This window comes from Tachysurus vachellii, chromosome 12 (genome assembly GCF_030014155.1).
Source record: "Tachysurus vachellii isolate PV-2020 chromosome 12, HZAU_Pvac_v1, whole genome shotgun sequence".
NCBI classification, from domain to species: Eukaryota; Metazoa; Chordata; class Actinopteri; order Siluriformes; family Bagridae; genus Tachysurus; species Tachysurus vachellii.
Window position 1 is genome coordinate 26917962 of NC_083471.1, and position 25000 is coordinate 26942961.

A 25000-nucleotide genomic window follows, 5' to 3' on the forward strand; every position below is an offset into this window, starting at 1 on the left:
TTCCGCATTATGTTTTCCAGAGTGGGATCCAGGAGCTTGACAGGACGTTCCAACAAAGTGCCACAGACAATCAGAAACAGTTATAAAGCGCCGTATGGTTGCTATTAAGTTAACCCGAGCCGTTTGCGGTAATGTTCCCCTGGAGAGCGCGGCGCATTTTGTGAAAAGTCTTGAAAAACGTGTACATGATTGGAAATACACGGCAGCCATGTTGGATTTAATAGGTCTGAGGTAATGTGGAAGTGCTTTTATCCGTAATTTATTAGCACTCTTTACTCGAGCCAGACATTTTACCCTTGTTTCTTTTTTTTTCATCTCAGTCTTCGAGTCTCTTTTGAAGTTAACTGCAGTGCTATGAAATCAAATCCAGATTAGCTTTTGGTTTGGTCTGGTTAGCATCCAAAATAGTCAAAAGCGTTCAATGAGCCGTCATCATGCTCATAAGATTTTCAGGCAAACACTCAAACTAGTGATGTAGTAAAGATTCTAACCGCAAACTAGCATCACAGTAAACACTCTAAATGCAAATTAGCATTATAGTAAACACTAATAACAAATGAGCATTTTAGCAAATGCTACAAAGTAGCAATAAACACTCTAAATGCAAATTAGCATTATAGTAAACAGGCTAACACTTAAATTAGCATTATAGTAAACAGACTAACACTTAAGAGAGCATTATAACAAACATGCTAGAACACAAACAAGCATTCTAGTAAGCAGGCTGATGCTCAAATTAGCATTACTAGCATGTTAAAATACACACAGTTCATTTGTAAACTTTAGTTTGTTGCTATAAGTTAGCACTGAGGTTAGCGTTATAACATGCAAATCAGCACTGTCTGTTACAAGCTGCTCCTCTTTTTGTGTTTTTTTCCTAAACTTTATTATTTACGAGGATGAAAAGTGAGACAATCGGTCCTAGCTCTAAACTGTGTTACAAGACGGGAAGCCTGGGGATAAAACAGAGGAGCTCCATGAGGCACGTCATCTTGGCTCGTGCCATTTTGTTTCAGTGCAGGTGATGTATTAAAAAGAAAAAAGAAAAGAAAAGAGAAAAAAGCGAGACCCTTGAGGACAAACGCAGGAAAACCGAGCGCCAAAACACACGTCTGCTTCCAATTATCTGGAGATGGAGTTAAAAAAAGCGTCTGCTTTGATCTGTTCCAGAGAGGGGAAAGGTGCAGGGCTCGGCGGATTACCACAGAAAAAAATAATCATAATACTCGTATCAAAGAGGCACACATAAAAGTTTACAGTGGGTTTAGAGTCACAGGGGGAGACAGGAAGCGAGTCATAACGATGCTAGCTAGCCACCAGCGCTCATTTAGTGCTCCCATTTTCTCTTTTTAGCAGTTTTTAATGACTTGGGAAGTCTGTTCGCTTCTCAGGAAAATGGGGTCTCTGGGGATTTTTTACAGCCCTTCTGAGGAACCTTAACACACCACAGCTCCTTTAAGTGTAATTTAGCCGCTAGTCGTCTGCTAGCGTCTCGCTAGTTCTCGAGCCAGCGTGTGCACTTTATGAGTTCTGACAGGAATTTTTTTCTCTTCTTTTTTTGGAGCGCTGGCATAAAAATTTCCCTCCCTGCTGGCAGAGCGGGTAGGTTAGACGGGGCCTCGATTAAATTAATTTGACTTCATTAGCGCAATCCCGCTGCAGTCATCGAGAGGCAGCTGGCGGAGGCTCTGAAGAGCGCTAACACATGGCCCTGACAGACGGAATATGCCGCGATGGATGGAGGGATGGCTGCCAAACGAGTAAACGAGTGTGACGTGCCTCAGAGGCTTTAGGGGAGACGACGCTGCGAGTGCCGAGCCCCTCGTAATCCCACCGCATTAACCCGTGTGCAGAGCGCTAGTGTTAGCGTGGAACGCCAGTAGGAAAGGACTGAAAGCTTGCGTGTTCTTCCGGGAACTGTGGATCACTTTATAAATTGCCAAGCAAGGAATGTCTTGGGATTATGGGAAGATTTCCTAAATAAAATGCAACCAAACCTCCAACTGTCCAAGGAAGAACAGACTCATTCATTCTTCTGCAGTCTGCACTTTCTCCTGCTCAGGAAACAGCACGGATAGAGACACACACACACATACACACACAAGAGGAAACTGGAGAACCCTGAGGAAAAGCACAGGATCATGTGGAAGATCTCTCTGTAGCTCCACGCTGCTGCAGATGTTGTGCACGTGTAAAAACGTTCTGGTTGAAGGGTTATTTGCATAAACGGAAACCTGATCTGTGTTTTTTCCCTCTGTATTTTTAAGAGTTTATGCTGGACAGTGTAACCGTCACTCGAGCCAAACAGCGACATGTAAATGACCGGCTTTGTGCCAGACGTGAACCCTGGAGGGCCCTCAGTGCTGGATTTGTAGCTCTGCCTCATAAATTTCCTCTGGCGAAACCCAAGCACGCAGTGAAAGCCGAACCGTGACGGCCTGTGGGAACTCGTCTGGAAGTGCGGGGAATAAATAAATAAATATCGTTGAGCTGTAACCCTGGATCTGGCCCTGCGGCAGAATTCTGCTGCTACTGATCCTGATCCTGATCCTGCTCCTGATGATGGTGGTGGTGGTAGTGGTGGAGAAGACGTTTTTCTGATCAGCGAATCATCTGAAGATTTACCCCCTCATTCTCTTTCTCACTCGCTTTCTCTCTCATCTGCACATGGCTGCCAAGAAGTGTTTTAACGACGGCGGGATTTAGGGAACGAAGCGGCGGTTCCAGATGGCGTCCGCCGTGGCTTCTTTAACCGCTTTTTTATTGATAAAATATTGGGTGAAAAATTGTGTGGGGATTATTAGACTCGGCTGGCCAAGCTGTTCATGGTGGCCTTGTTCCAAATGCGCTTCCATAAATTTTTAGCAGTGCCTTTAAATCTGCGAGGTTCCCTGCTTGTTAAATTCAGCCCACACTCCCTCGGTTCCCTCGGATCCCTCCTTCCTCCCTTCCTCCCTTCGTCTCAACCCTTGGATCTTGTACACTTCCATCCAACTCTGGTTTTTCCCCTGATTAAATTCAGTCTCTCGGCCTTTTTTGAACATCTTGGATGCAAGCTGCTGCTGGCACGGCTCGGGAGAGATGGAGTGTGTGTGTGTGAGACTGAGAGAGAGAGCACTGCTGCTTTCCAGGCTTGTTAAGATGAGCCAAGGAGAAATGTTTGGCCCCTTAACGGCTTAATTCCTACGTGATTTCATTAGCCGTCGGTGCAAAACGAGGCGCAGAACCAATTAATCAGATACGCACACTAGACGCTGTCTGAACTACTGGCAGGGTCAGCGGCAAAAATAGGAACTCAGCCATATACCGGGAGGGAGAGAGAGAGAGAGAGAGGGAGAGGGGCGGTGGGGGTGGAGGTAGAGGTAGGTGGAGGAGGAAGACTGCAGCTGAGTCCAAGACTCTGAGTGCACTTCCAAGAGCTGTGTTTATTCCATCAGTTATCAAACCGTAATCCAGCGTATTCCTCTGATCCACATTATTCACTAATCCGTTATTCACCACAGCGACACAGCCAGCTTTCATCCACATCATTTATCTGAATATCCGCTTTGTGACTCCACATTGATCATTTAAAGTCCTGATGAAATGGCGGCTTCTGATCAGCGACTGGATTCTGTGTTCTGTGTATTTCCTTCTGAAACAGGAAGTCGGAGTGGAGGTGTGCGGAAGTGTCTGAAAAGCCAGTAGTATTTTATTAGCAAGCAAATTAGCAAGCTAGTTACAGCAGGAGAGCCGTGAGGAGTTTATAAGGAGAGCCTTGTTTCAGCTGGGAAGGATTTCTGTACTCAGGACCACGTTAATCCTAGACGACGAGAGACCACGTGTGTGTTTGGTGTTCTGGCGTACGTGTCTGAGGCGATGGTGACGGAGAGCCTCAGGGTCGTCACCACAAGAGAGACATCTGACGGCTTCTATTTACAAATTTTATTTAACATTGTATATTGTACATTGTATATTAATTGTTAGCTTGGGCGGAGCATGTAAATTAATTGGATGATCATGAAATTGTACTTAGACTGTTTCATACACAAACAGCACATTTTTACAATATTATTTTGTTTTGTTGTGACTGGCGATTTTAATGGATTGTGCTCCTCGTTTATTCAGATAGAAATGTAATTCACTTTAATCCGGTTTTACACTGTACAACTTTAGGGTTGTAAATGGTTAAAGAGTTCGTTTAGAGTCACAGCCACCAAACACAACTAACAGACAGACGTGGCACTCGTCTAAAATCCAGCAACAGCACGACGGCCCGCTCACAAGACAGATTCTGATACGTTCTTAAACATGCTAATGAACAGAATAAATCTCCTCATTATCTCAGGAATGTCTGTGTTAACAGCCAGTGTGTCTTTGATGACGTGAGCAGAACATTGTGATGTTTAATCACAGACCTTTATGGTATGATAGGACACAGAGGCAAGCTGTCATGGACTGTTCTGCATTCAGAGATTTTATTAGGATCTCATCCAGTGTTACGAGGAACCATGCAGTGTTATTTCCTCTGTTTTATTCTGCTCGAAGGTGTGTGAGTGTTTTTACTCTGATCTGATCTCTCAGTCAGATTCTAAACCATCAGACTGTTATTAGACCTCATTTTATCTCCTGTCTGATTTATACAACCGCCTTGTTCTTTCAGCTCATCCAGAAGCCATTTCCTCCACCTTCTGACCCCTGATCATCTTTTTCACACAGAGAACACAGCTTCAGAAGCAGTGTAATGGATGATGGAGGCTCGTCCGTCACCGCCATTACACATAATACCACACGCCGTTATTGATGATGAGTAACGACTGGCGAATTTGTCTTTCTGTAGAGCTTTATGGCTTTAAATTGCCACTGATTTCCTCAGATCTGGGTTTAGCCGTCTCTCCTGTCTCCTTCACTCCTCCTTTACATCGTGTTCTCACTGTAAAATTATAATTGGGACCTGCCTCTCTCTCTCTCTCTCTCTCTCTCTCTCTCTCTCTCTCTCACTTACTCTCTCTCTCGGGCTTGGAGGAGAGAAAGGGCAGCTTAATGGACTAATTTGTAAGCGCTAGCAAGGGAATCGAGTTCATGGACGTGTTATAATTTGACGGAGAATGGCAGCTCGGAGAGAAGAAGGAAAAAAAGCTCGTCATAGACGTCGTCTCGTAAAATGAGCCCTTTATTTCTCCTCTCGGTGGACGGAGGAATGCGAGATTGCTTTTAACACAGCCTCGTTCACTTTCCCCATCAGCTGGAGTGAAGTGTGCTAGCTGAGGGGCACATTTCTGGAGCAGGGATCAGAACTGATTTGTATTCAGCCACCTCCATGTTCTGACCAGAGATATTTTTCTTCTGCTGATTTAGTAACGCTAGCTGGCTATCAAGCTAGGAAGTGCCTAGTGTAAAACACTGGTTATATTTGCACAGTGTAACAGATTAACGACCTTAGCTAAGCTAGCAGCGTGAAGCTAGCAGTGCTGTTAAAGCTTGCTTGATGTAAATTATGATGTAAAGTCATGAAAAATGTGAAAATGTGAATATTAAAGAAATTGTAATAACTCTAATTCATATCCATTCTAATTAGAATAATGCTAATGAACTCACACTCTGTTTATATGGATCTGTAGAGTCTTTTATACAGACAGAGTAAATCGCAGTGTCAGTGGAAATGAGACCGAACCATCCGGAACATCAACATTTACCTGAGATATGTTAACTTACTGGGGTCACAGTAGCTTAGTGGTTAGCACGTTCGCCTCACACCTCCAGGGTCGGGGTTCGATTCCCTCCTCCTCCTTGTGTGTGTGGAGTTTGCATGTTCTCCCCGTGCCTCGGGGGTTTCCTCCGGGTACTCCGGTTTCCTCCCCCGGTCCAAAGACATGCATGGTAGGTTGATTGGCGTCTCTGGAAAATTGTCCCTAGTGTGTGTGTGTGTGTGTGCCCTGCGATTTAGGTGTCTGCAGTTTTATATTAAACAAAGTCAGGGTGGGTCATGGCTCTAAACTGGTTACAGAATAAAATTTGACTTCCAGAACAGTGTGGCTGTTAATTGCTATGCTAGCTTTCTTTTAAGTGGGGATTTGGCTGGGGAGTTGCCATGAAGGAATCTGTTGAAAGTCATTAGGGGACTTCAGTAAGGGTGCACCGAGAGTGATAATGAGAGTTTGTGTCTCAGCCCATCATTTCTGTCACGTCCTCCCTTAGCGTCTATCTCTCTTTTTCTCTTGTTCTCCATCGCTCTGTTTTTGTTCTGAGGGGATTTTCAGCGTAGGCTAGCATTTGAAGCGCTAATGTACAGGAGCCTTTGGGACCGTTCGAATGAGGGAACGAGGGAAGGAATTGGAGTGAGCTTTGGAGGCCACAGGCAGGCATGAGTAATTCATCACGAGTCTGGGGAAAGGAATGAAGGAGAACCACAGCACATTCTCTCGTTCATTCCCTCCCCCTCTCTCGCTTTCTGTCTCCAGCTATCTGTCTGTGCTAATGCAGCGTCTGATGGCCCACAGGAGATCTGCACTTCCAGGAAGTGGAGTTAGCGGGCAGGAAGAGCATTAGCGGCGTGGTCTCTAGAGTAGCGTGAAAGATGAGTGCAGGAGCGATAGCACGTTATGGCTCTCTGTTGTGGGATTTAAGAGACAAATCGGCCACGCGACGATGCTCCTAAAGTGAAAACGTAGCCCATTCAGAGGGACGAAGAGGAGAATATTGTTGATGTTGCAAAAGAGAAGCCAACAGAAAGCACCAAGGGATTAGTGATTATAGATTTATTTTTAAAGTATAGCACTTTACCACCACATAAATATTGCTAGCATTTTGTTGGATCATATAACAAAAGACTACAATACAATAAAAGTCTGTTTTTCTTTAAAAAAAAACTATCCATTAGCTAATTGACATCTGAGACATTGTTCTACACATTGGTCAACGTTACCAATAAACTGACCAACGTAATGAAATAAATGTGTTGTATATTTGACATTCAATGCTTACATTAATAATAACATTGTTGCTAGGCAACCGGAAGCATGGTCAAACACACCACACAGCTATCCGTTACATACAGGAAAAGGAAGTCCTTCATTAGGACAAAATTAAGACTCACTGAAAGTGAAACAGACAAAAACCATCCGGAAAACATCAACATTTAACTGATGTATCAGGAAATTACTAAGACTCAAAACAATTAAAATTACTCTTTTATTACACTTAGCATCCACCGCTAACCAAACATTAGGTAAACACTGAGCCTAGCTATTTATTACTGCATTTATACAGACACAGTGAGGGAGGAAATGATACAGAATCATCTGGACCTTAACATTGGCTAAAGTTGTGATGCAGACAGCTAGCATGTAGCTGTAAATGTGGAACACCAGCGCTTACCTTGGATATGTTAGTCAAGGCACAGATAGCATCGAATGCTAATCTAACTAATGTTTGGTGAAGTTCCATATTGTGAAATCGGTGCTGTGTTAGAGGATTTGTGTCAGAGGATTTGAACTTCCAGATTTGTGAAATGTTGAACGTCTCATGAACACGGTGATATTCCACAATTTTTTAGCGTAGCTCTGATTAGTACGCTAACTCACTTTCCTTCATGGAGTCTCTTCTCCCTGGCTCAGACATCAGGGTCATCAGGTTAATCTACTGCAGCTCGTTTCCCGTGACCGTTTTATATAGCAACACCAAACGGCGTCGTAAAATTTTACAAGGCGCTGATATAGATATGCTCATTTCCTCACTGCACTTTTCAAATGACCTTCAGCAGCGAGGGGAAATCACTCCGAGCACTTTTACATCGTAATGGCCGCACGCTCGCAGAGACGAGCCATAATGTGATTAGATATGTGAGATATGAAGCTTATCAGCATGTACACAGGTCTCACACACACACACACACACACACACACACACACACACACAGTGAAGTTTCCTTTTTTACTTTATTTTTTTTTGGAAAATGGAAGTGCAAATGGAAGAAATGGAAGTTTATAGCTACCAGATTAGCACACCGCAAACTGCATGTCTAAATCATCACACACACCCTATTCACTGGTCACTATATAAGCCACATAATCATCGTCACTGTGTCTTAAATAATAATATCTGTTCACTATCTAGGCCAGTCACGCACCATCACTGTGGGCGTATCCCATACCACACACTCTGCTCACTATTCACTATACAGGCTACAAAAGGACGACCGTCAATCTACGATGTATGTGTCCCAAATCTCACACACACAGATGAAGGTAGAGAGTAAGGGCACATTTCAGCTCCTTGATCTGGAGAAGTGTTAAAGCTCATTGGAATGTAGCGGCGTAACTACAGGAGCCATTAAAGCTAAAATACTCATTTCCATGCATTATATAATTCACAATAAAACACATTACAAGCTCATAAAAAAATTAAATTATAACACGCAGTAAAGTTCATCCTGTTAATGTGGAATCTTCATCATCATCATCATCATTATATCATTATCATCATCATCATCTGCACTATCAGGAACATGGAGCTAAATATAAAAGGCATAAAACCTATATCACTGCATCATACACTCACTGTCTCTTCCCACAGATGTAAGGGCTAACAGGGGTGTGTGGTTTGGGACACGTCCACATTGGGCTGAGGACGGTGTTTAGGTTGCCTTTATAGTGTATAGTGAATGAGTATGGTACATGGTTTAGGACACACTCACAGTCATGCTGTTTAGGTGATCTATATAGTGAATAGACAATAAGGTGTATGGTTTGGGATTTGACCAGTGTGTGTGTGTGTGTGTGTGTGTGTGTGTGTGTGTGTGTGTGTGTGTGTGTGTGTGTGTGTGTGTGTGTGTGTGTGATGTCACAGGGCCGTAGATTGCGAGTGACAGGTCGATACTTCAGCACTTATGGCTGTAGCTTTGATTTGATCACACACCTGTCAGTGAATATTTGTCTGTCTGCCTTCGGCTCTTCCCTCGGGTCTCCTCCCTCCCTCCCTCCACTTCCTCCCCTCACCCTGTACATCCCATCTGCACAGACAGATAGACAGCTAAGTGGAGAGAGTAAGACGCAGCAAGAGAGAGAGAGACAGGTCATTAACAGGACTGTCAGGAGGCACGCTAGTTGGTTAGCATCTAATAAATAAGAAATGAGATTTTCCATAACTTCCATAACTATATAATAATGAGAGAAAGAGAGAGAGAGAGAGAGAGAGAGAGAGAGAGAGAAAGGAGTCTGGTGGCGAGAGATTGAGGGAAAATGACAGAGAGAAAAAGAAAGGGGTAGACAGAGAGGAAATGAGGCAGGAAGAGAAAGTGAGAGAGACAGCCAGAGAAAAGAATAAAAAAAAATAAATAAAAGATAAGAGAAAAAAAACAGAGACAAAGGAGAACTGTGACAAACATGTAGCTCCGCCCTCTGATCATTAATCACACCTGTCTCATAAATATGCATTTAGCTGATCACCATGGCTTTACACTTATTTTCAGTCTGTGAATGCAAAATCCCGGCATTCCGAATATCCAGAACAGCATTTAAGGCTTGGCAGCATTAGCACGCTAACCCTTAGCTTAGCTTTATTTAAGAGCTTTAAGTGTTCCATAGAATTTGGTTTCATTAAAGTTCTTAGCTTAGCCTTGTGCTGCATTAACGCATAAGCTTGCAAGTAAAGAACATTTTCCCAGAAGGCTAAATGTTAGCTTTCTTGTGAAAAGCATTAAGTCTTCCCGAGTGTCCTAGGAGGCCTTGGCATTTTATCTTCCCAGGAAATGGTACTTTCCAAATATTTGAACTCTTTGCTTCCTTCAGTGTTAGCTTCCTTGCCCTGTCTTGCTATCAAGCTAACCCTTAAGTTTCTTACATTTCAAAGCTAGGGATTTTAGCTTGTCTTCCATTTAGCTTATTAGCTTCTTGTGAAAGAACATCTTGCTAAAATGCTAAGTATTAGCTTTCTTAGCTTTGTGGTATCGGCTTTAGTAGTTGTTTTAGGCTAATCAAATGAGCATGCGGTTATGGACTTTAGGGAGACACAGATTTAGCTTTAAGTCTGCAGGAGGAACTAGTGCTCAGATGAGGTGCACTTGGCTCTAAACCCCCTTAGAGGTTTTTCTTCATCACTTTATTCTGCATATTTTTCTCTCAGCCTAAAAAGCGTGGGGGGGGGGGGGGAGGACACAATGTGTGATTTTTCTTCTTTTATCCTTCTGTTCTGTTCTCAATTAGAGCTCTTTAAACTGTGTCAAACTGGAACTGGAAGCTAAATCACACACAGACGCACTCCGTCTCCCGGGTGGAATGCGGCGGGCCTCAGACCGAGCTGTTCACTGACTGTCGTGTTGATGGTCGAGGGAGATTGCGTTGTGGTCTGGCCTACATCGTATTTCTGAACCTGGCCTAGAACATTAATAGCATCTCAGAACGTATAATTAGTTAAAACTTTCCAGAAGGCAATGTTTATGAAGCACTGCAGGGAAAGGAGGGGTTTCATGCAGATGTTTCTGAAATGGGTGTGTGTGTGTGTGTGTGTGTGTGTGTGTGTGTGTGTGTGTGTGTGTGTGAGAAAATGTGTTTTTTGTGAAAAGTGCTGCTCTGTGGAAACAATCTGATGACATCATCAAAAGAAGAGTATGTCAAAAAGGCTGGCTGTATCAGAGTCTATAACATTACCCCTGATTCACTGTATCAGAGTCTATAATTTTACTCCTGATTCACTGACTCAGTCTATAACATTACTCCTGACTGAATGTCTATAACTTTACTCCTGATTTACTGACTCAGAGTCTATAAGTTTATTGCTGATTCACTGATTCAGAGTCTATAACTACTATCACTTACTCGGCGTCTGTGTGTATGTAGTGCATTTGCTCTGTGTCTCTGCCAGACGTGTGTTATGATAATATGATATATCTTAAAATAAAATAAAGCCTCTGCAGAAGACACAAACACACACACACACACACACACACACACACACACACTTCCTGACCTCAGACACTCTCTTCTCCACAGCTGGTTCTCCTTAAACCTCCTTGAGATGATTGCTGTACAAATAGAGACGCTGTGGCTGCTCTGTTAGTCTCTGAAGTCTCACACACGTGCTGAATTAGCATTAGCAATAGTGTTAGCATTGTGTGTATGAGAAAGTCCCCACACCCTAAAGCCTAAACCCTAAACACTGTGCACTCTACAAGACAAACACTACACACTCCATAAACAGTACATACTCTATACCATAGATACTACAAACACTACACCATAAACACTTCACACTCTACACCATAAACACTTCACAGTCTACACCATAAACACTACACCATAAACACTACACACTCTACACCATAAACACTACACAGTCTACACCATAAACACTTCACAGTCTACACCATAAACACTACACACCCTACACCATAAACACTACACACTCTACACCATAAACACTACACACTCTACACCATAAACACTACACACTCTACACCATAAACACTACACCATAAACACTACACACTCTACACCATAAACACTACACAGTCTACACCATAAACACTACACACTCTACACCATAAACACTACACAGTCTACACCATAAACACTACACAGTCTACACCATAAACACTACACACTCTACACCATAAACACTACACACTCTACACCATAAACACTACACAGTCTACACCATAAACACTACACAGTCAACACCATAAACACTACACAGTCTACACCATAAACACTACACACTCTACACCATAAACACTACACACTCTACACCATAAACACTACACACTCTACACCATAAACACTACACACTCTACACCATAAACTCTACACCATAAACACTACACAGTCTACACCATAAACACTACACACTCTACACCATAAACACTACACAGTCTACACCATGAACACTACACACTCTACATGACAAACACTACACACTCTACACAATAAACACTACACACTCTACACCATAAACACTACACTCTATATGACAAACACTACACAGTCTACACCATAAACACTACACACTCTACACCATAAACACTACACAGTCTACACCATAAACACTACACACTCTACACCATAAACACTACACATACTGGTCTATACTATAAACACTACACATATTAGTCTATACCATAAACACTACACACTCTACACCATGAACACTACACAGTCTACACCATAAACACTACACACTCTACACCATAAACACTACACAGTCTACACCATGAACACTACACACTCTACATGACAAACACTACACACTCTACACCATAAACACTACACAGTCTACACCATAAACACTACACACTCTACACCATAAACACTACACAGTCAACACCATAAACACTACACAGTCTACACCATAAACACTACACACTCTACACCATAAACACTACACACTCTACACCATAAACACTACACAGTCTACACCATGAACACTACACACTCTACATGACAAACACTACACACTCTACACCATAAACACTACACACTCTACACCATAAACACTACACCCTCTACTCTACATCATAAACCCTTGTAACGAACGCTGAGACGGATCCATATCCAGTAAATCCCAAAACACTTTAATAAAAAACAGGCAAAAATATACACAACAATAGCACAGTGGGTAATCCAAAAGGCAAGCAAAAGGTTCGTCAACAAGGTAATCAGTTCATGGTGCAAATGCAACTAGGGCAAAAAGAGAAACAATGAACAGAATAGACAATGGCTTGACAAACTTTGTGATGGTAAGTAGTGAAAACCCAGAAGTTGACAGGAAGTTCCTGATGCTTGCTTGTGGGTGTCAATACTCCCTCTGGTGGGTGTTAGCTCCTGCTCCTGTTACAGACCTCGCCACCACCCCACCCCCTCTAGGAACACCTCCCGGTTTTATCCTTCTGAGACGGCCTCTGGGTCTGGGTGCTGGGTGGTTAGAGCGGGACTGATGGAATTCCCTGGCTAGTTTGGGGTCTAAAATATTGTGTGCATCGACCCAGGATTGTTCTTATGGTCCATATCCCTCCCAGTCGATTAGTTGTGGTATTGGAATGGGCAGGTTTGAGGAGAGAGGCATGGAGGGAAGGAAGTTTTAGTAAGTTACCAGATTAAGTGGTTTGAGAAACCTTGAAGGGGCCATTGTCTCTTGGGCTCAGTTAATGGCAGGGTAGATTTAAGCACAGGTTTCTTGTGGATGAGGGCATCTCTGATGGTTGGCCTGTATGCGTTAATGACGAATCTCACTCTAGAGGTGAGTGTGGGCTCTTTCCCAGACCTTGTTGCTCCGGTGGAACCAGTCATCCACTGTTACCATGGTAACAGGGCTGGCTGGTAGCCTAGGACACACTGGAAGAGTGTGAGATCTGTGGAAGCTCGGTTGAGAGAGTTTTGCGCATACTCTGCCCATGGTAGGCACTTACTCCATCCCTGTTGTTGTTAACTCCACGGTTGAGGCCTTCAGTGGGATGATGCTTTGGAGAACCAGTCCACAGCCATGAGCCCTGAAAACTGTGTCAGAGTAAAACTGAGATGTGGATCCACGGGTGGTGGGGCACTGTGAGGGGTTACAGGAGCCCCATAGGTAACTGGCATGGGGTGTGAACTTGACCTCGGACCTAGCATGTCTCTATGTATGTTTGTACCTCCTGAGTCATGGAGTGCCACCAGAAGGTGTTTTGCAAAAGTTGTATGGATTCGTTGGATGCCTGGGTGTCCTGAACTGGGAGAGTCATTACCTGGTGTCTGAGTCAGGTAGGGACGTATTGTAGTGGTCACACCGTATTGGTGCAATAATAACGGCTGGTGGGAGGATAGGTTTGGGTTTTTCCTCAGGGTGCACTGGGTAATGGTCGGCGGGAGAGAGCATCAGCCTTGCTATTCTTGGACCCTGGGCAGTAGGAAACAGTGAAATGAAAACGTGTGAAGAACAGGGCCCACCAAGTATCTTTGTGCTTTTGATATTTTTGTCTCTTTGTGCTCTTGATATACTTTTTTTTATGGTCAGTTAGAACCTGAAATGATATTGCTTGCCCCTTCTAGCCAATGCCTCCACACTCCAAGTGCCTCCTTAATGAATAGGAGTTCCTGGTTTCCAACATCATAATTTGCCTCCACTGGGGTCAGCTTACAGGAGAAAAAGGCACATAGGTGGAGTTTCCTGGGGGTTCTGTGACTTTAGGAGGCATGGCTACTATTCCACAGCAGGAGGCATCCACTTGGACAATGAAGGGGACGCAAGATGGGTGCAGTGGTGAAGCCTTGCTTAAGTTGTACAAATACATTTTGTGCAGCCTCGGTCCAACGAAGTCCATCTCCACCCCCAATGGCTTATTATGTGTCTCAGAAAGGGTATGGTATGCTGGTGGAACCGGCATTTCTCCCCCTTAAGGAAAAGTTGGTGATGTAGGAGCAGCTGTAGGACCAGGCGACCATGAGTAACATGGGAATTATAGTCCCCCGAGTAAATCAGGATGTCGTCAATGTAGGCGATGATGCAGAGATTCAGGAGATGAGAGGCGTGTTAGGAAACCCATATGGTATCACTAAGTATTTGTAGTGTCCTCATGCGGTCTTCCATTTGTCCCTTCTCGTATTTTATTCAAATTGTAGGTGTTTCTCAAGTCTAGGGTTTGGAACTTAACTGCATAATCTGCGTAACTTGGGAAAGCTTAAGTATCAGTGCAGCCACATCTTGGCTGCCTGTGGGATACTTAAACACCTTGCGGATCGACTGAAGTAAATGGTCATATGAAAGTCGTATCTGTGTGTCATTATCACAAACAGCTTTGCACTTTGAATAATCTTCACAGTAAGTGTCAGGTTGACTGTTAAAAAATACCTAACGTTTGTGGAGGAATCCCCTGCGGCTGTCAGCAGAGCCATCAAACGTTTCCGGTAACGTCAAGTGAATCGGTTCACTTCTGGAGGTGGAGGGGTTAGACAGGGCTTGGCGCAGTTGCCTGTTGGTGGCTTGGAAGGCAGCAAATTTTCCCTGGTAGGCCACCAAGGCTTGTCCTTGCTGATTGAAGACAGTGAACAGAATAGACAACGGCTTGGTTAAACTGCAGGGTAAACTGACCATACTTCATGATGCAACGTACTGAAAACGTACAGCTTAAATCTTCACATACCTAGAAGTGAACAGGAAGTTCCTGTCGCTTGTTTGTGGGTGTCAGTACATCTTTGTGGGTGTTAGCTTGGGCTCCTGTTACAACACTACACACTCTACACCATAAACACTACACACTCTACACCATAAACACTACACACTCTACACCATAAACACTACACACTCTACACCATAAACACTACACACTCTACACCATAAACACTACACACTCTACACCATAAACACTACACACTCTACACCATAAACACTACACACTCTACACCATAAACACTACACACTCTATACCATAAACACTACACACTCTACACCATAAACACTACACACTCTACACCATAAACACTACACAGTCTACACCATAAACACTACACACTCTACACCATAAACACTACACATACTAGTCTATACTATAAACACTACACATATTAGTCTATACCATAAACACTACACACTCTACACCATAAACACTACACACTCTACACCACAAACACTACACACTCTACACCATAAACACTACACATACTAGTCTATACCATAAACCCTACACACTCTACACCATAAACACTACACACTCTACACCATAAACACTACACACTCTATACCATAAACACTACACACTCTACACCATAAACACTACACACTCTACACCATAAACACTACACACTCTACACCATAAACACTACACACTCTACACCATAAACACTACACAGTCTACACCATAAACACTACACACTCTACACCATAAACATTATAAAATAATTGCGTTCTTCATTTATTTGTGTATTTATAAATCTTCTGATGTAATTGTCATTTCTTCCTCTTTCTCGTTGTCTGCTTGTTAAACACACTGCTGAAAATCCTCCTGAGAATTTAAATTTTTTATGTGACATAAAAAAGACAAAAAAATCTGCCATGAAAACATTGCACATCTGTTTGTGGAGTGAGATCGCTCGTCCCCGAGGACCTGTGTCGCATCAATCTTCCCCAAATAAATAAATAAACAAACAAATATATAAATAAATAAAGCCTCAACGTTGTTGACAAGTAAACCCAAATCATGCTTGTTATTTATTTTCAGACGACGCTCCTGCGACAGGCGACATCTTGTTCCGCCGTCGTCCCGTGAGGCCTCATGTCTCTCGCGCTGACACCAAAGCAGCAGGGAAATTTATACGTGAATTTGTCACGATCCGTCCCTTGTCTCACTCTCTCTCACTCTCTCTCTCTCTTTCACACACACACACACAGGTTGTTTACACACCTCCGGATCTGTCGCCCGGCTGTCGCAGCTGTCAGCGTGCGCTCGGAGGATCCGCTCTGATTGGACCGGAGGAAAAAAAATCCGAAATAAACATCAGATGCTGAAAATAACGAGGAAGCGCACAGCACAGTGTCGTCTGTTTCACACTGTGCTGACAGCTTCAGCGCTTTCTAATCGACCGCAAATGAATTCAGTTTGTTTTTTTTTCAGACGTTACCGTTATTGTGGCGACATCGAGGTTCAGCAAATTATAGCCTTTAAATTCTCTTCTCTATTTGTTCAATTACATGTCAGCGACAGGATAAAAGACTTACATCTTCACTGCGTCATAAACAAGTACAGGTCACAGCACAGTTTAACAGTTTTGTAAAAAAAATAATTACATTTAATATCAATGTTTGTGTGGGGGGGTCACGGTGGCTTAGTGGTTAGCACGTTCGCCTCACACCTCCAGGGTTGGGGGTTCGATTCCCGCCTCCACCTTGTGTGTGTGGAGTTTGCATGTTCTCCCCGTGCCTCGGGGGTTTCCTCCGGGTACTCCGGTTTCCTCCCCCGGTCCAAAGACATGCATGGTAGGTTGATTGGCATCTCTGGAAAATTGTCCCTAGTGTGTGATTGTGTGAGTGAATGAGAGTGTGTGTGTGTGTGCCCTGTGATGGGTTGGCACTCCGTCCAGGGTGTATCCTGCCTTGATGCCCGATGACGCCTGAGATAGGCACAGGCTCCCCGTGACCCGAGGTAGTTCGGGTAAGAGGTAGAAGATGAGTGAGTGAGTGTTTGTGTGCTCTTCGGTCTATAGTTCAGATCGTCATCAGTCATGTCTTGTGTGTGTATATATATTTACAACACTGCTGAGTTCTGGACTCTGATTGGTCAGAAAATGTTGATTAATTCTCTTCAACAGCAGCTCTGACTGTAGTACAGGTTTATATTGACGTACTCGCTCTGATACCTTATCGTTTCCATAATAAAAGCACAATCACAGAGACATGTACAGAACATAATTTAAACAGATTAAACGTGTTTGTTGATATGGTGAAGTTTTCTTTAATGTGATTTTTATGTAACATTTATAGAATTAACACTCAGGGACTTTGAGGTGAGAATTTATTGACTTTCATAGTAAAAATACTAACCATTTAATCATTAGCCTTCTGCTAGTTATTAAAGTTCAGGATCAGTAACACTAGGCAGTTACTGTAGCTCTACTGGTTTTTGTACACATTAAATTTCATTTCAGTTCCTTTATGACAGTTGAATATAACTTGACCTTGAACTTAACTTGACCTTGAGCTTGTAACATTGATCAGTTTCACAGCGTTAGCATTAGCATTGTCTTTCTGTCATAGAGTTCCAGTTGACATCAGTGTTGAGCTTCTCTTTTGTGCCATTTATGCTACTTGAATTCTAAATGTTCATCTTTTTGTACATACATACTTTTTGTTTATACACATGATGAATTATTCCACCTATTTCACTTTATCCTCTTGGGTGATATTCTCTCTCTCTCTCTCTCTCTCTCTCTCTCTCTCTCTCTTTTTTTCTCTCTCTAATAATGGTACATCCTCCACTAGGCAGCAGAAGACTAGTGGCTGAATCTATACCCTGATCCTTCTGTGTGTGTGTGTGTGTGTGTGTGTGTGTGTGTGTGTGTGTGTGTATGCGTGTGTGTGTGTATGTGAGACAGAGAGAGAGATCGAGAGAAAGAGAGAGAGCAGGATGAGCGAGTGAGCGTATCGGAGGCTAAACGAGCCGTGAGCACAGGGGCTTGCTCTCTGTACAGCACGGCCCATTCATCTCTCTCTCACACACACACACACAGAGGGAATGGGGAATTTGAGAACAGGAAAGGACAGAGAGAGAGAGAGAGAGAGAGAGAGAGAGAGATTGGTGTGTGAGATCCAGTAGATTATGTGTGTCTCTGATCCCCGGCTGTGTTTCATTTAGATAAACAGCATGGTGTTCACTTTATGCTCAGACTTGTGAAGGCTGTGTCCCAAATCACAGTCTGTCCTGCAGCTGAGGTTAAGCACATCATAAAAAATCACACAAAAATGTTCAGCAGTGACACACAGAGTTTAATATAGTTAGAAGCTGAGGCTAACATTTTATCTAGCACTTAGCAGTTCATCTTTTTTACACACACAGTGAAAGTGGAAATGAGACAGAAACATCCAGGAAAGGAATGGATGGATTGAGATAAAGAGTGTGTGTGTGTGTGTGTGTGTGTGTGAATGTTTGTGTGTGTGACTGTGTGTGAATGTGTGTGTTTTGTGTAAATGTGTGTGTGAGTATGTGTGTGTCTGTGTGTGTGTTTGTATGTGTGTATGAGTGTGTGTATGTGTCTGTGTGTGTGAGTGTGTGTGGGTGTGAATGTGTGTGTGTGTGTGTGTGTGTGTGAATGTGTGTGTGTGGTCAGCATCATCAGCTGTTAGTTGGAATTTAAATTAAAAATTCCAAATTCCTGTTTTTTTGTCCTAATCTACAAAAAAAATCCAAAGCATTTAAAAAACTTCTGAAAGAAAGTTTAAACTATTTGACTTTGTACTAATCTTGTGATCGTCCAGTTAAACGCTCTCCAGTGTCTATGCCCCGCCCCCAGAGGTGTGTCCTGCTCTACAGTAGCAGCTCATTAGCAGTAAACATTGTTCTATAAGATCTAACAGAATAAATGAGAATAATTAAGAACTCCAAACACACACGGCGTCTCGTCATCAAGACAAATCCTACAGAGCAGAAGGATTGGACTCTTCGCTGTTCTCTGTATTAGCTAGCTCGCTCAGAGCGTGTTTAGACGGGGAAGGGGGCGGGGCCTGCCGTATCTTGAACGCTATTGGCTGTAAAAAACTTCACCATGGATTCACTCTGGCTGCCGTGTGTAAACGATAAACACTTCACGTTGCACTGTAGGGAGGAGGAAGGAAGACGAAGATGATGACAAAGAAGAATATTCCCCTTACATAACCTAATTAAATAACTCATGTACACTTTAGTCTCCATGATTGTGTGTGTGTGTGTGTGTGTGTGTGTGTGTGTGTGTGTGGAGCAGGACAGAGAGCTTCAGTGACTCTCAGACCTGCGGCTGTTTCACTAAATCACTCCTGTGTCGAGAGATTTCCACTTCCTGTTTCTCAGGTCGTTAAGGGCCACTCAGGAGGGTGTAAAAGGAGGCAGAGTAACATGTGGAGACACGACCTGGAGGTTAGCGCCGGCTCTGTCCAATTACACACCACAGAGAAGTGCAGGAATTTATTTCTGTCCCTGAGTGACTTACACAGACACACACACTCACTCACACACAGACAGACAAAACAGTCTGCCACACACTGCTGCACCTCCTGCAGCCAAACATACACACACACACACACACACATATGGAATGACGATTTAAGAACATGAAGAAAGAGGAATTCTAGAGAGAGAGAGCGAGAGAGACTTTACAGTGAAGGTTAAAAAGGAAAGTGTGTTTGACTGTCGTGACCTTCTGAAGGTCATGTTTAATAAATTGAGGAATGTGAGGAATTCATGGAGCATCGCTGCCGTATCAGGACACAGACAAACACAAAGGAACTCGGAACACAATTATGTGGAAAATTTCTCTGAATGAAAGAAAGAAAGAAGTTTTTTCTGTCGTTCAGCCGTACGAGTGATTCGGAGGTACAGTGAGAGAAACAAAGACAGAACTCAGTGAGATCTTTGTGCTGCTGTTTGTTTTCTTCTTCTCTTTTTTCATGTTCTGTCGTTCCTGATGTTTCCCCGTGTGACTGCACTTCCTTAGTGGACTTCAGAGTGTTATTGAGTGTCAGTTTGTGTGAGACACGCCTCAGGCTGTCAGACTACAACTGTGTGTGTGTGTGTGTGTGTGTGTGTGTGGCTGTGTGTGTGTGTGTGTCTGCGTGTGTGTGTGTGTGTCTGCGTGTGTGTGTGTGTCTGCGTGTGTGTGTGTGTGTGTGTGTGTGTGTGTGTGTGTGTGTGTGTGTGTGTGTGTGTCTGCGTGTGTGTGTGTGTCTGCGTGTGTGTATGCGTGTGTGTGTGTGTCTGCGTGTGTGTATGTGTGTGTGTGTGTGTGTGTCTGCGTGTGTGTGTGTGTGTGTGTCTGTGTGTGTCTGCGTGTGTGTGTGAGTGTGTGTGTGTCTGCGTGTGTGTGTGTGTGTCAGTCTGGGTTTCAGTATATTTCAGAATCATGTGTATATCAGTTAAGATAATGCACTTGAGTTCTAAATGTAATCATGAAAAAATGAAATTTCAAAATTTCATCAGCTCAAATAAATGCAATCAAATCAATTAAGTTAAAGAAAACAAACACACACACACACACACACACACACACACACACACACACACACCCCCACACAATGAGCAGAATCGTTGTTGATCAGCTCATAGCTCAGATGAATGCAGTCAGGTTACTGACTGTGGCGTGTGTCATTTCAGCTTGTGTAGTTTAAAACTGATGTGTGTGTGTGTGTGTGTGTGTGAGAGAGAGAGAGTGTGTGTGTGTGTGTGTGTGTGTGGTTAATGAAACACTAGCTTGTCAGCGCACTGTGTAATGCATTATGGAACAAAGACAGAGAAGCGGGATATGAAGTGGCTGTAGGAAGCTCGCGGCTCGGCCGGGTCTCCTGGGCTCTGTAGCACTAATTAGAGAAGAAGAACCTCTTGCCCTCTGTCTCCTATCCTCTATTATCCCTCCATCCTCTCTTCCATTATCCCTCCCTCTCCTCCTCCTCTCCCTCGGTGCGGGGGGATGGGGGGGGGTTAAAAAGGCCTCCCTCCATTCTCAGAACGAGTGTTCAGGGTCTTTAAAGCTCCGTCCTCAGGGGACATGCTGTCAGTCTGGAGTCCAGATGGAGAGAGAGAGAGATGAAACAAGAGACTGCTAGCTAAAGTGGCTAATCCATATCTAGGCACCATAGGGACATAGCATTCATTTAACAAAACAAAACAAAAAACGATTGTCTTCAGTAATTAGCAGCATGAGTTATATTGAATTTAATAAACTCACACATCTTAGCATGCTAGCGAGAGCGTTAAGTGCTAATCAGAACGCTTGCGTTTAAATTTGCTTTATCACACGCCATTGTACACAAGCAGTGAAAAAGCAGTCGGCCGTCATTAGCATCGCATTTCTGCTGGTTTGGTTTTCCATCTTACTCTTACATCTTTCCATCTTTCCACTCTTTCCATCTTACAAAAAATTATATTTGTTTTGCAATAAGAATGAATTGTGAAGCTAAATGTCAGCTGAGTGAATAACAGCATTAGCATGCTTTCTGCTAGCCGCTATTTGAATTCATTCACAGCTTTTTCAATAAAGATGGAGAGAAACAGCTAAACGTGTAATTGAACGCTACCAGCGGTGTTAGCATGGTCTCCGCTAGTCTCCGCTAATCCTATTCAGCTCAGACAATTCAGCATATTACGATTCCATGACCTTCTTCTTCTGCATGTTACAAGCATTATGAGCTGCATACTCCATCCCACCTGAACATGATTACCTTCATTTGACTCGACTGTTGTAGTAACCTTTAATTTAATGACCGTAATGTGATTGCTAACTCAATCCATCTCATTTACTAACCAATCATTTGTTTTTCATCTAGGGCTTTTATTTATTTTTCATCCCGCCATCTCACTCACTGGTGAACAGTGAGAAAAACCTGAATAGTTGAATTTTTTGTTGATGTTTGAGAATAAATATTGGGTCAGATGCACTAGTGAAACTTGAGACGAGTGTGCTTGGGTGACTAGCCTGTCCCGGCTAATCATCTCCTCAGGGCTTAGCCACTAAATGGATCCTGAAATCCGAACTGTTTACACGAGGAAGTAGCGAGGTCTGTTTTGCATCTGCTAATTGCTTTAGCATCTAATCAATTCATCTATGCAGCAAGAAGCGAAACACCATCACCATGGCAACCCGTAGCTCCTACTTCAGTGCTAACTTAACATAGCTTTTACATCACAAATTAACGAACCGATTTAGGAGGAAACAGACGGTTTATTCTCACAAGCGCAATTGTTTGCCGCTAGTTTGTGTTTTCTGATATTTTATGCTCTTCTGTGACGTGATATGTAACGTAAAGCTGTATCAGTGTTAATTGTTAAATATCCTATTTCTAGCAGTGGGTTGATTTTGTGCACTTTATGTTGTAGCGATTAAAGGTGACACTCGTCTTACGGCTGTGTGATAAATGATGTATGATCATCGCTAATTTGCTGATTAGCCAGCAGGATGTTCATGCTATTCCCTCATTAACGTAGCAGCTAGCAGATAAAAGTGACGCCCCATCTCCTGGCGTCTCTCCTTTGTGTCAGTATTTATGTTCTCCGTCCCAAACCAGCATCTCCTCCTCCTCACATCCCTGCGTACTCATTCTCCCCTCCTCCGTTCATCCCTCACTCCTTCTGCAGGGGTTTCATTATGCACCTCTGGAGCTGCTGTGGCTCTCAGCGGGAGGACTGAATCTGTCGCTCCGGCTCTCCTGAATGCCAGAGGATTAGCATATCTAACACAGACGGAGACCGAAAGGGCTGCTGGGAAAAGAAAAAAAGAGAAGACGGAGAAGAAGAAGAAGAAGAAGAAGAAGGAGAAGAAGGACTAGGAGGATACGAGCATGCATGTCCACAATGATTTTCTCCGGTGTGAAACACAGGAACATATAAGGAACAAGGGAACACAAACACGGCTCTTTCCTGTCATTTTCCTTCTTTTTCCTTCTCGTTTATCAGTCCATCCTCACTTCCCCTCCCCCGCTCTACACAAAGTGGCTTATGCAAAATGATCCGTGTAAAAGACATGTAAATCCATGCGAAGTGTGTTAAGAGATATAAGGACACACACACACTCTTTGTTCAAAGTGGATTTAAGTATGTTTAGTATATATAAACAGCTCAATACCCAAACCTTTGAATATGCAAATGAATACTGGACACACCCACATACCCTCCTGCTATCTGTAATATCACTAACTTAGCTACACAATTTGCTAACTGTGTAACATTAGCCACAATATGGGATTTCAGTATCAGAGTCGGGACACTTCTCGCGGTATAATGTTACCGTGACAACCACCAGATGTTCTTTGCTAACGTTAGCTGATTGAGATAGCTTAGCTAGTAGCCAAGCACACAGGATCTGAATCCATTTTCTGCAACATGTGTGTTTTCTGACATCGCAGATCGTGCTCAAATGTAGCTCCGCCCTCCAGAGGTCATGAGAACCTGTCAATCATGTTGTCAGTGTGTATTTCACCTTTATTTGAGCTTAAAGGTGGGGTCTCCGTTGTTTGAAAGATAATGTTGACATATAAATTCACCAAAACAAACACGCCCCTAACCCAAATGGGTCCCACCCCTGTATCGATAGCTCCGCCCACACATACATATGTAACCCAGGCAACTAACGGAAAGAAATGTGTCTTTATCATAGCTGAAGTGAAGAACAATACGATTGTAGATAAACAAACAAGTAAAAATGACACACAAGCATAATCATGTAAAGGACAAAGGCATATATTAGTTCTGTGTAACAAAACAAAACCAACGTTACTCACCTATCGAGAAGGAAAAAAGCGCCTCGGCGTCTTAAGTAAAGTTGGTCACATATTCACAGATTGGAGTTTCCCGAGTCAATAACTCCTGAGCTAAACACTGTTACTACACAAAACACGGTTGTAGCTGCGTCTCTACATTACTACGATAGAAAAGAGGTGTTATTTGTGTAGTAACAGCGTTTAGCTCAGGAGTTATTGACTCAGGAAACTCCAATCTGTGAATATGTGACCAACTTCCTGCTCCTTCAGTTCTCTCCAGCGCTGGAAAGCTGATCCTATATTAACACGTCCTACTTCTTACCTTATCGTAAGCCTTTCTTCTCTTTCTTTCTTTGTTTTTATCCTCCATGTCAATGTTAAAACCGCTTTCTGCTAATGTCACACATGCGCACTGAACACTCTCTCCACCCATATTGACAAGCCCCGCCCCTTTCTGCTCATTGGCTACACGTTTGTTTTGATTTTTGTTTATTTTTCGGCCCGACTCGGTTTTCTGAAGCTTTTCTCAAACATCAGAGACCCCACCTTTAAATTCTAAATCAGAATTGATTGTAACAAAGACACGCCCCTTTTTTAGACAAACTCCGACCCCAACTCTTGCGTAGTCTCTGTTATGTTTAAAACTTAACTGTGTTCAGAATGTGGACCACAAATCTTCCTACAGGAGTGTTGTGTAGCATCGTCTTTACACACATGAAGAGATGCTAAACTGGTGTCATTAGCATTAGCATTATGTCTCCTATAACATTTTACACAGCTTTAGTAAACGCAGGGACCACTTCTCTGATGTGTTTGTATTTTTGTAGAGAAGATGTCTCAAACACACACACACACACACACACACACACACACACACACACCACCCTCGGTCGTGTTCTTAGTGCCGACCCTCCGGTTGCTACATCGATTTAAGCTCGCTAATGATGAGAAATGATGCCATAACGCTGGCCGTTAAACCGCAGGGCCGCGTAACAAATGCGCTTCGGAGACCCGGCGTTTGTCTCTGAATAGATTACAGCGTGGCTTCAGTGACCTTAGATTTAATCTCGCTCTGCCTCTTTTCCTCGCCTTCTCTCTGTTCCTCATGATAACAGATCATCAC

The 25000-nt window shown here is 43.2% G+C and overlaps 1 protein-coding gene and 1 long non-coding RNA gene across 8 annotated transcripts in view; one reads left to right on the plus strand and one right to left on the minus strand.

Annotated features, from left to right (window-relative positions):
- LOC132854633 (uncharacterized) overlaps positions 1-7615 on the minus strand; it is a 47660-nt gene extending 40045 nt beyond the window's left edge. Inside the window, exon 1 of the long non-coding RNA XR_009649271.1 lies at positions 7357-7615. This is a non-coding gene — a long non-coding RNA (uncharacterized LOC132854633). The remainder of the gene's footprint in view (positions 1-7356) is intronic.
- fbrsl1 (fibrosin-like 1) overlaps positions 1-25000 on the plus strand; it is a 205231-nt gene that overhangs the window by 109476 nt on the left and 70755 nt on the right. The window lies entirely within an intron of this gene.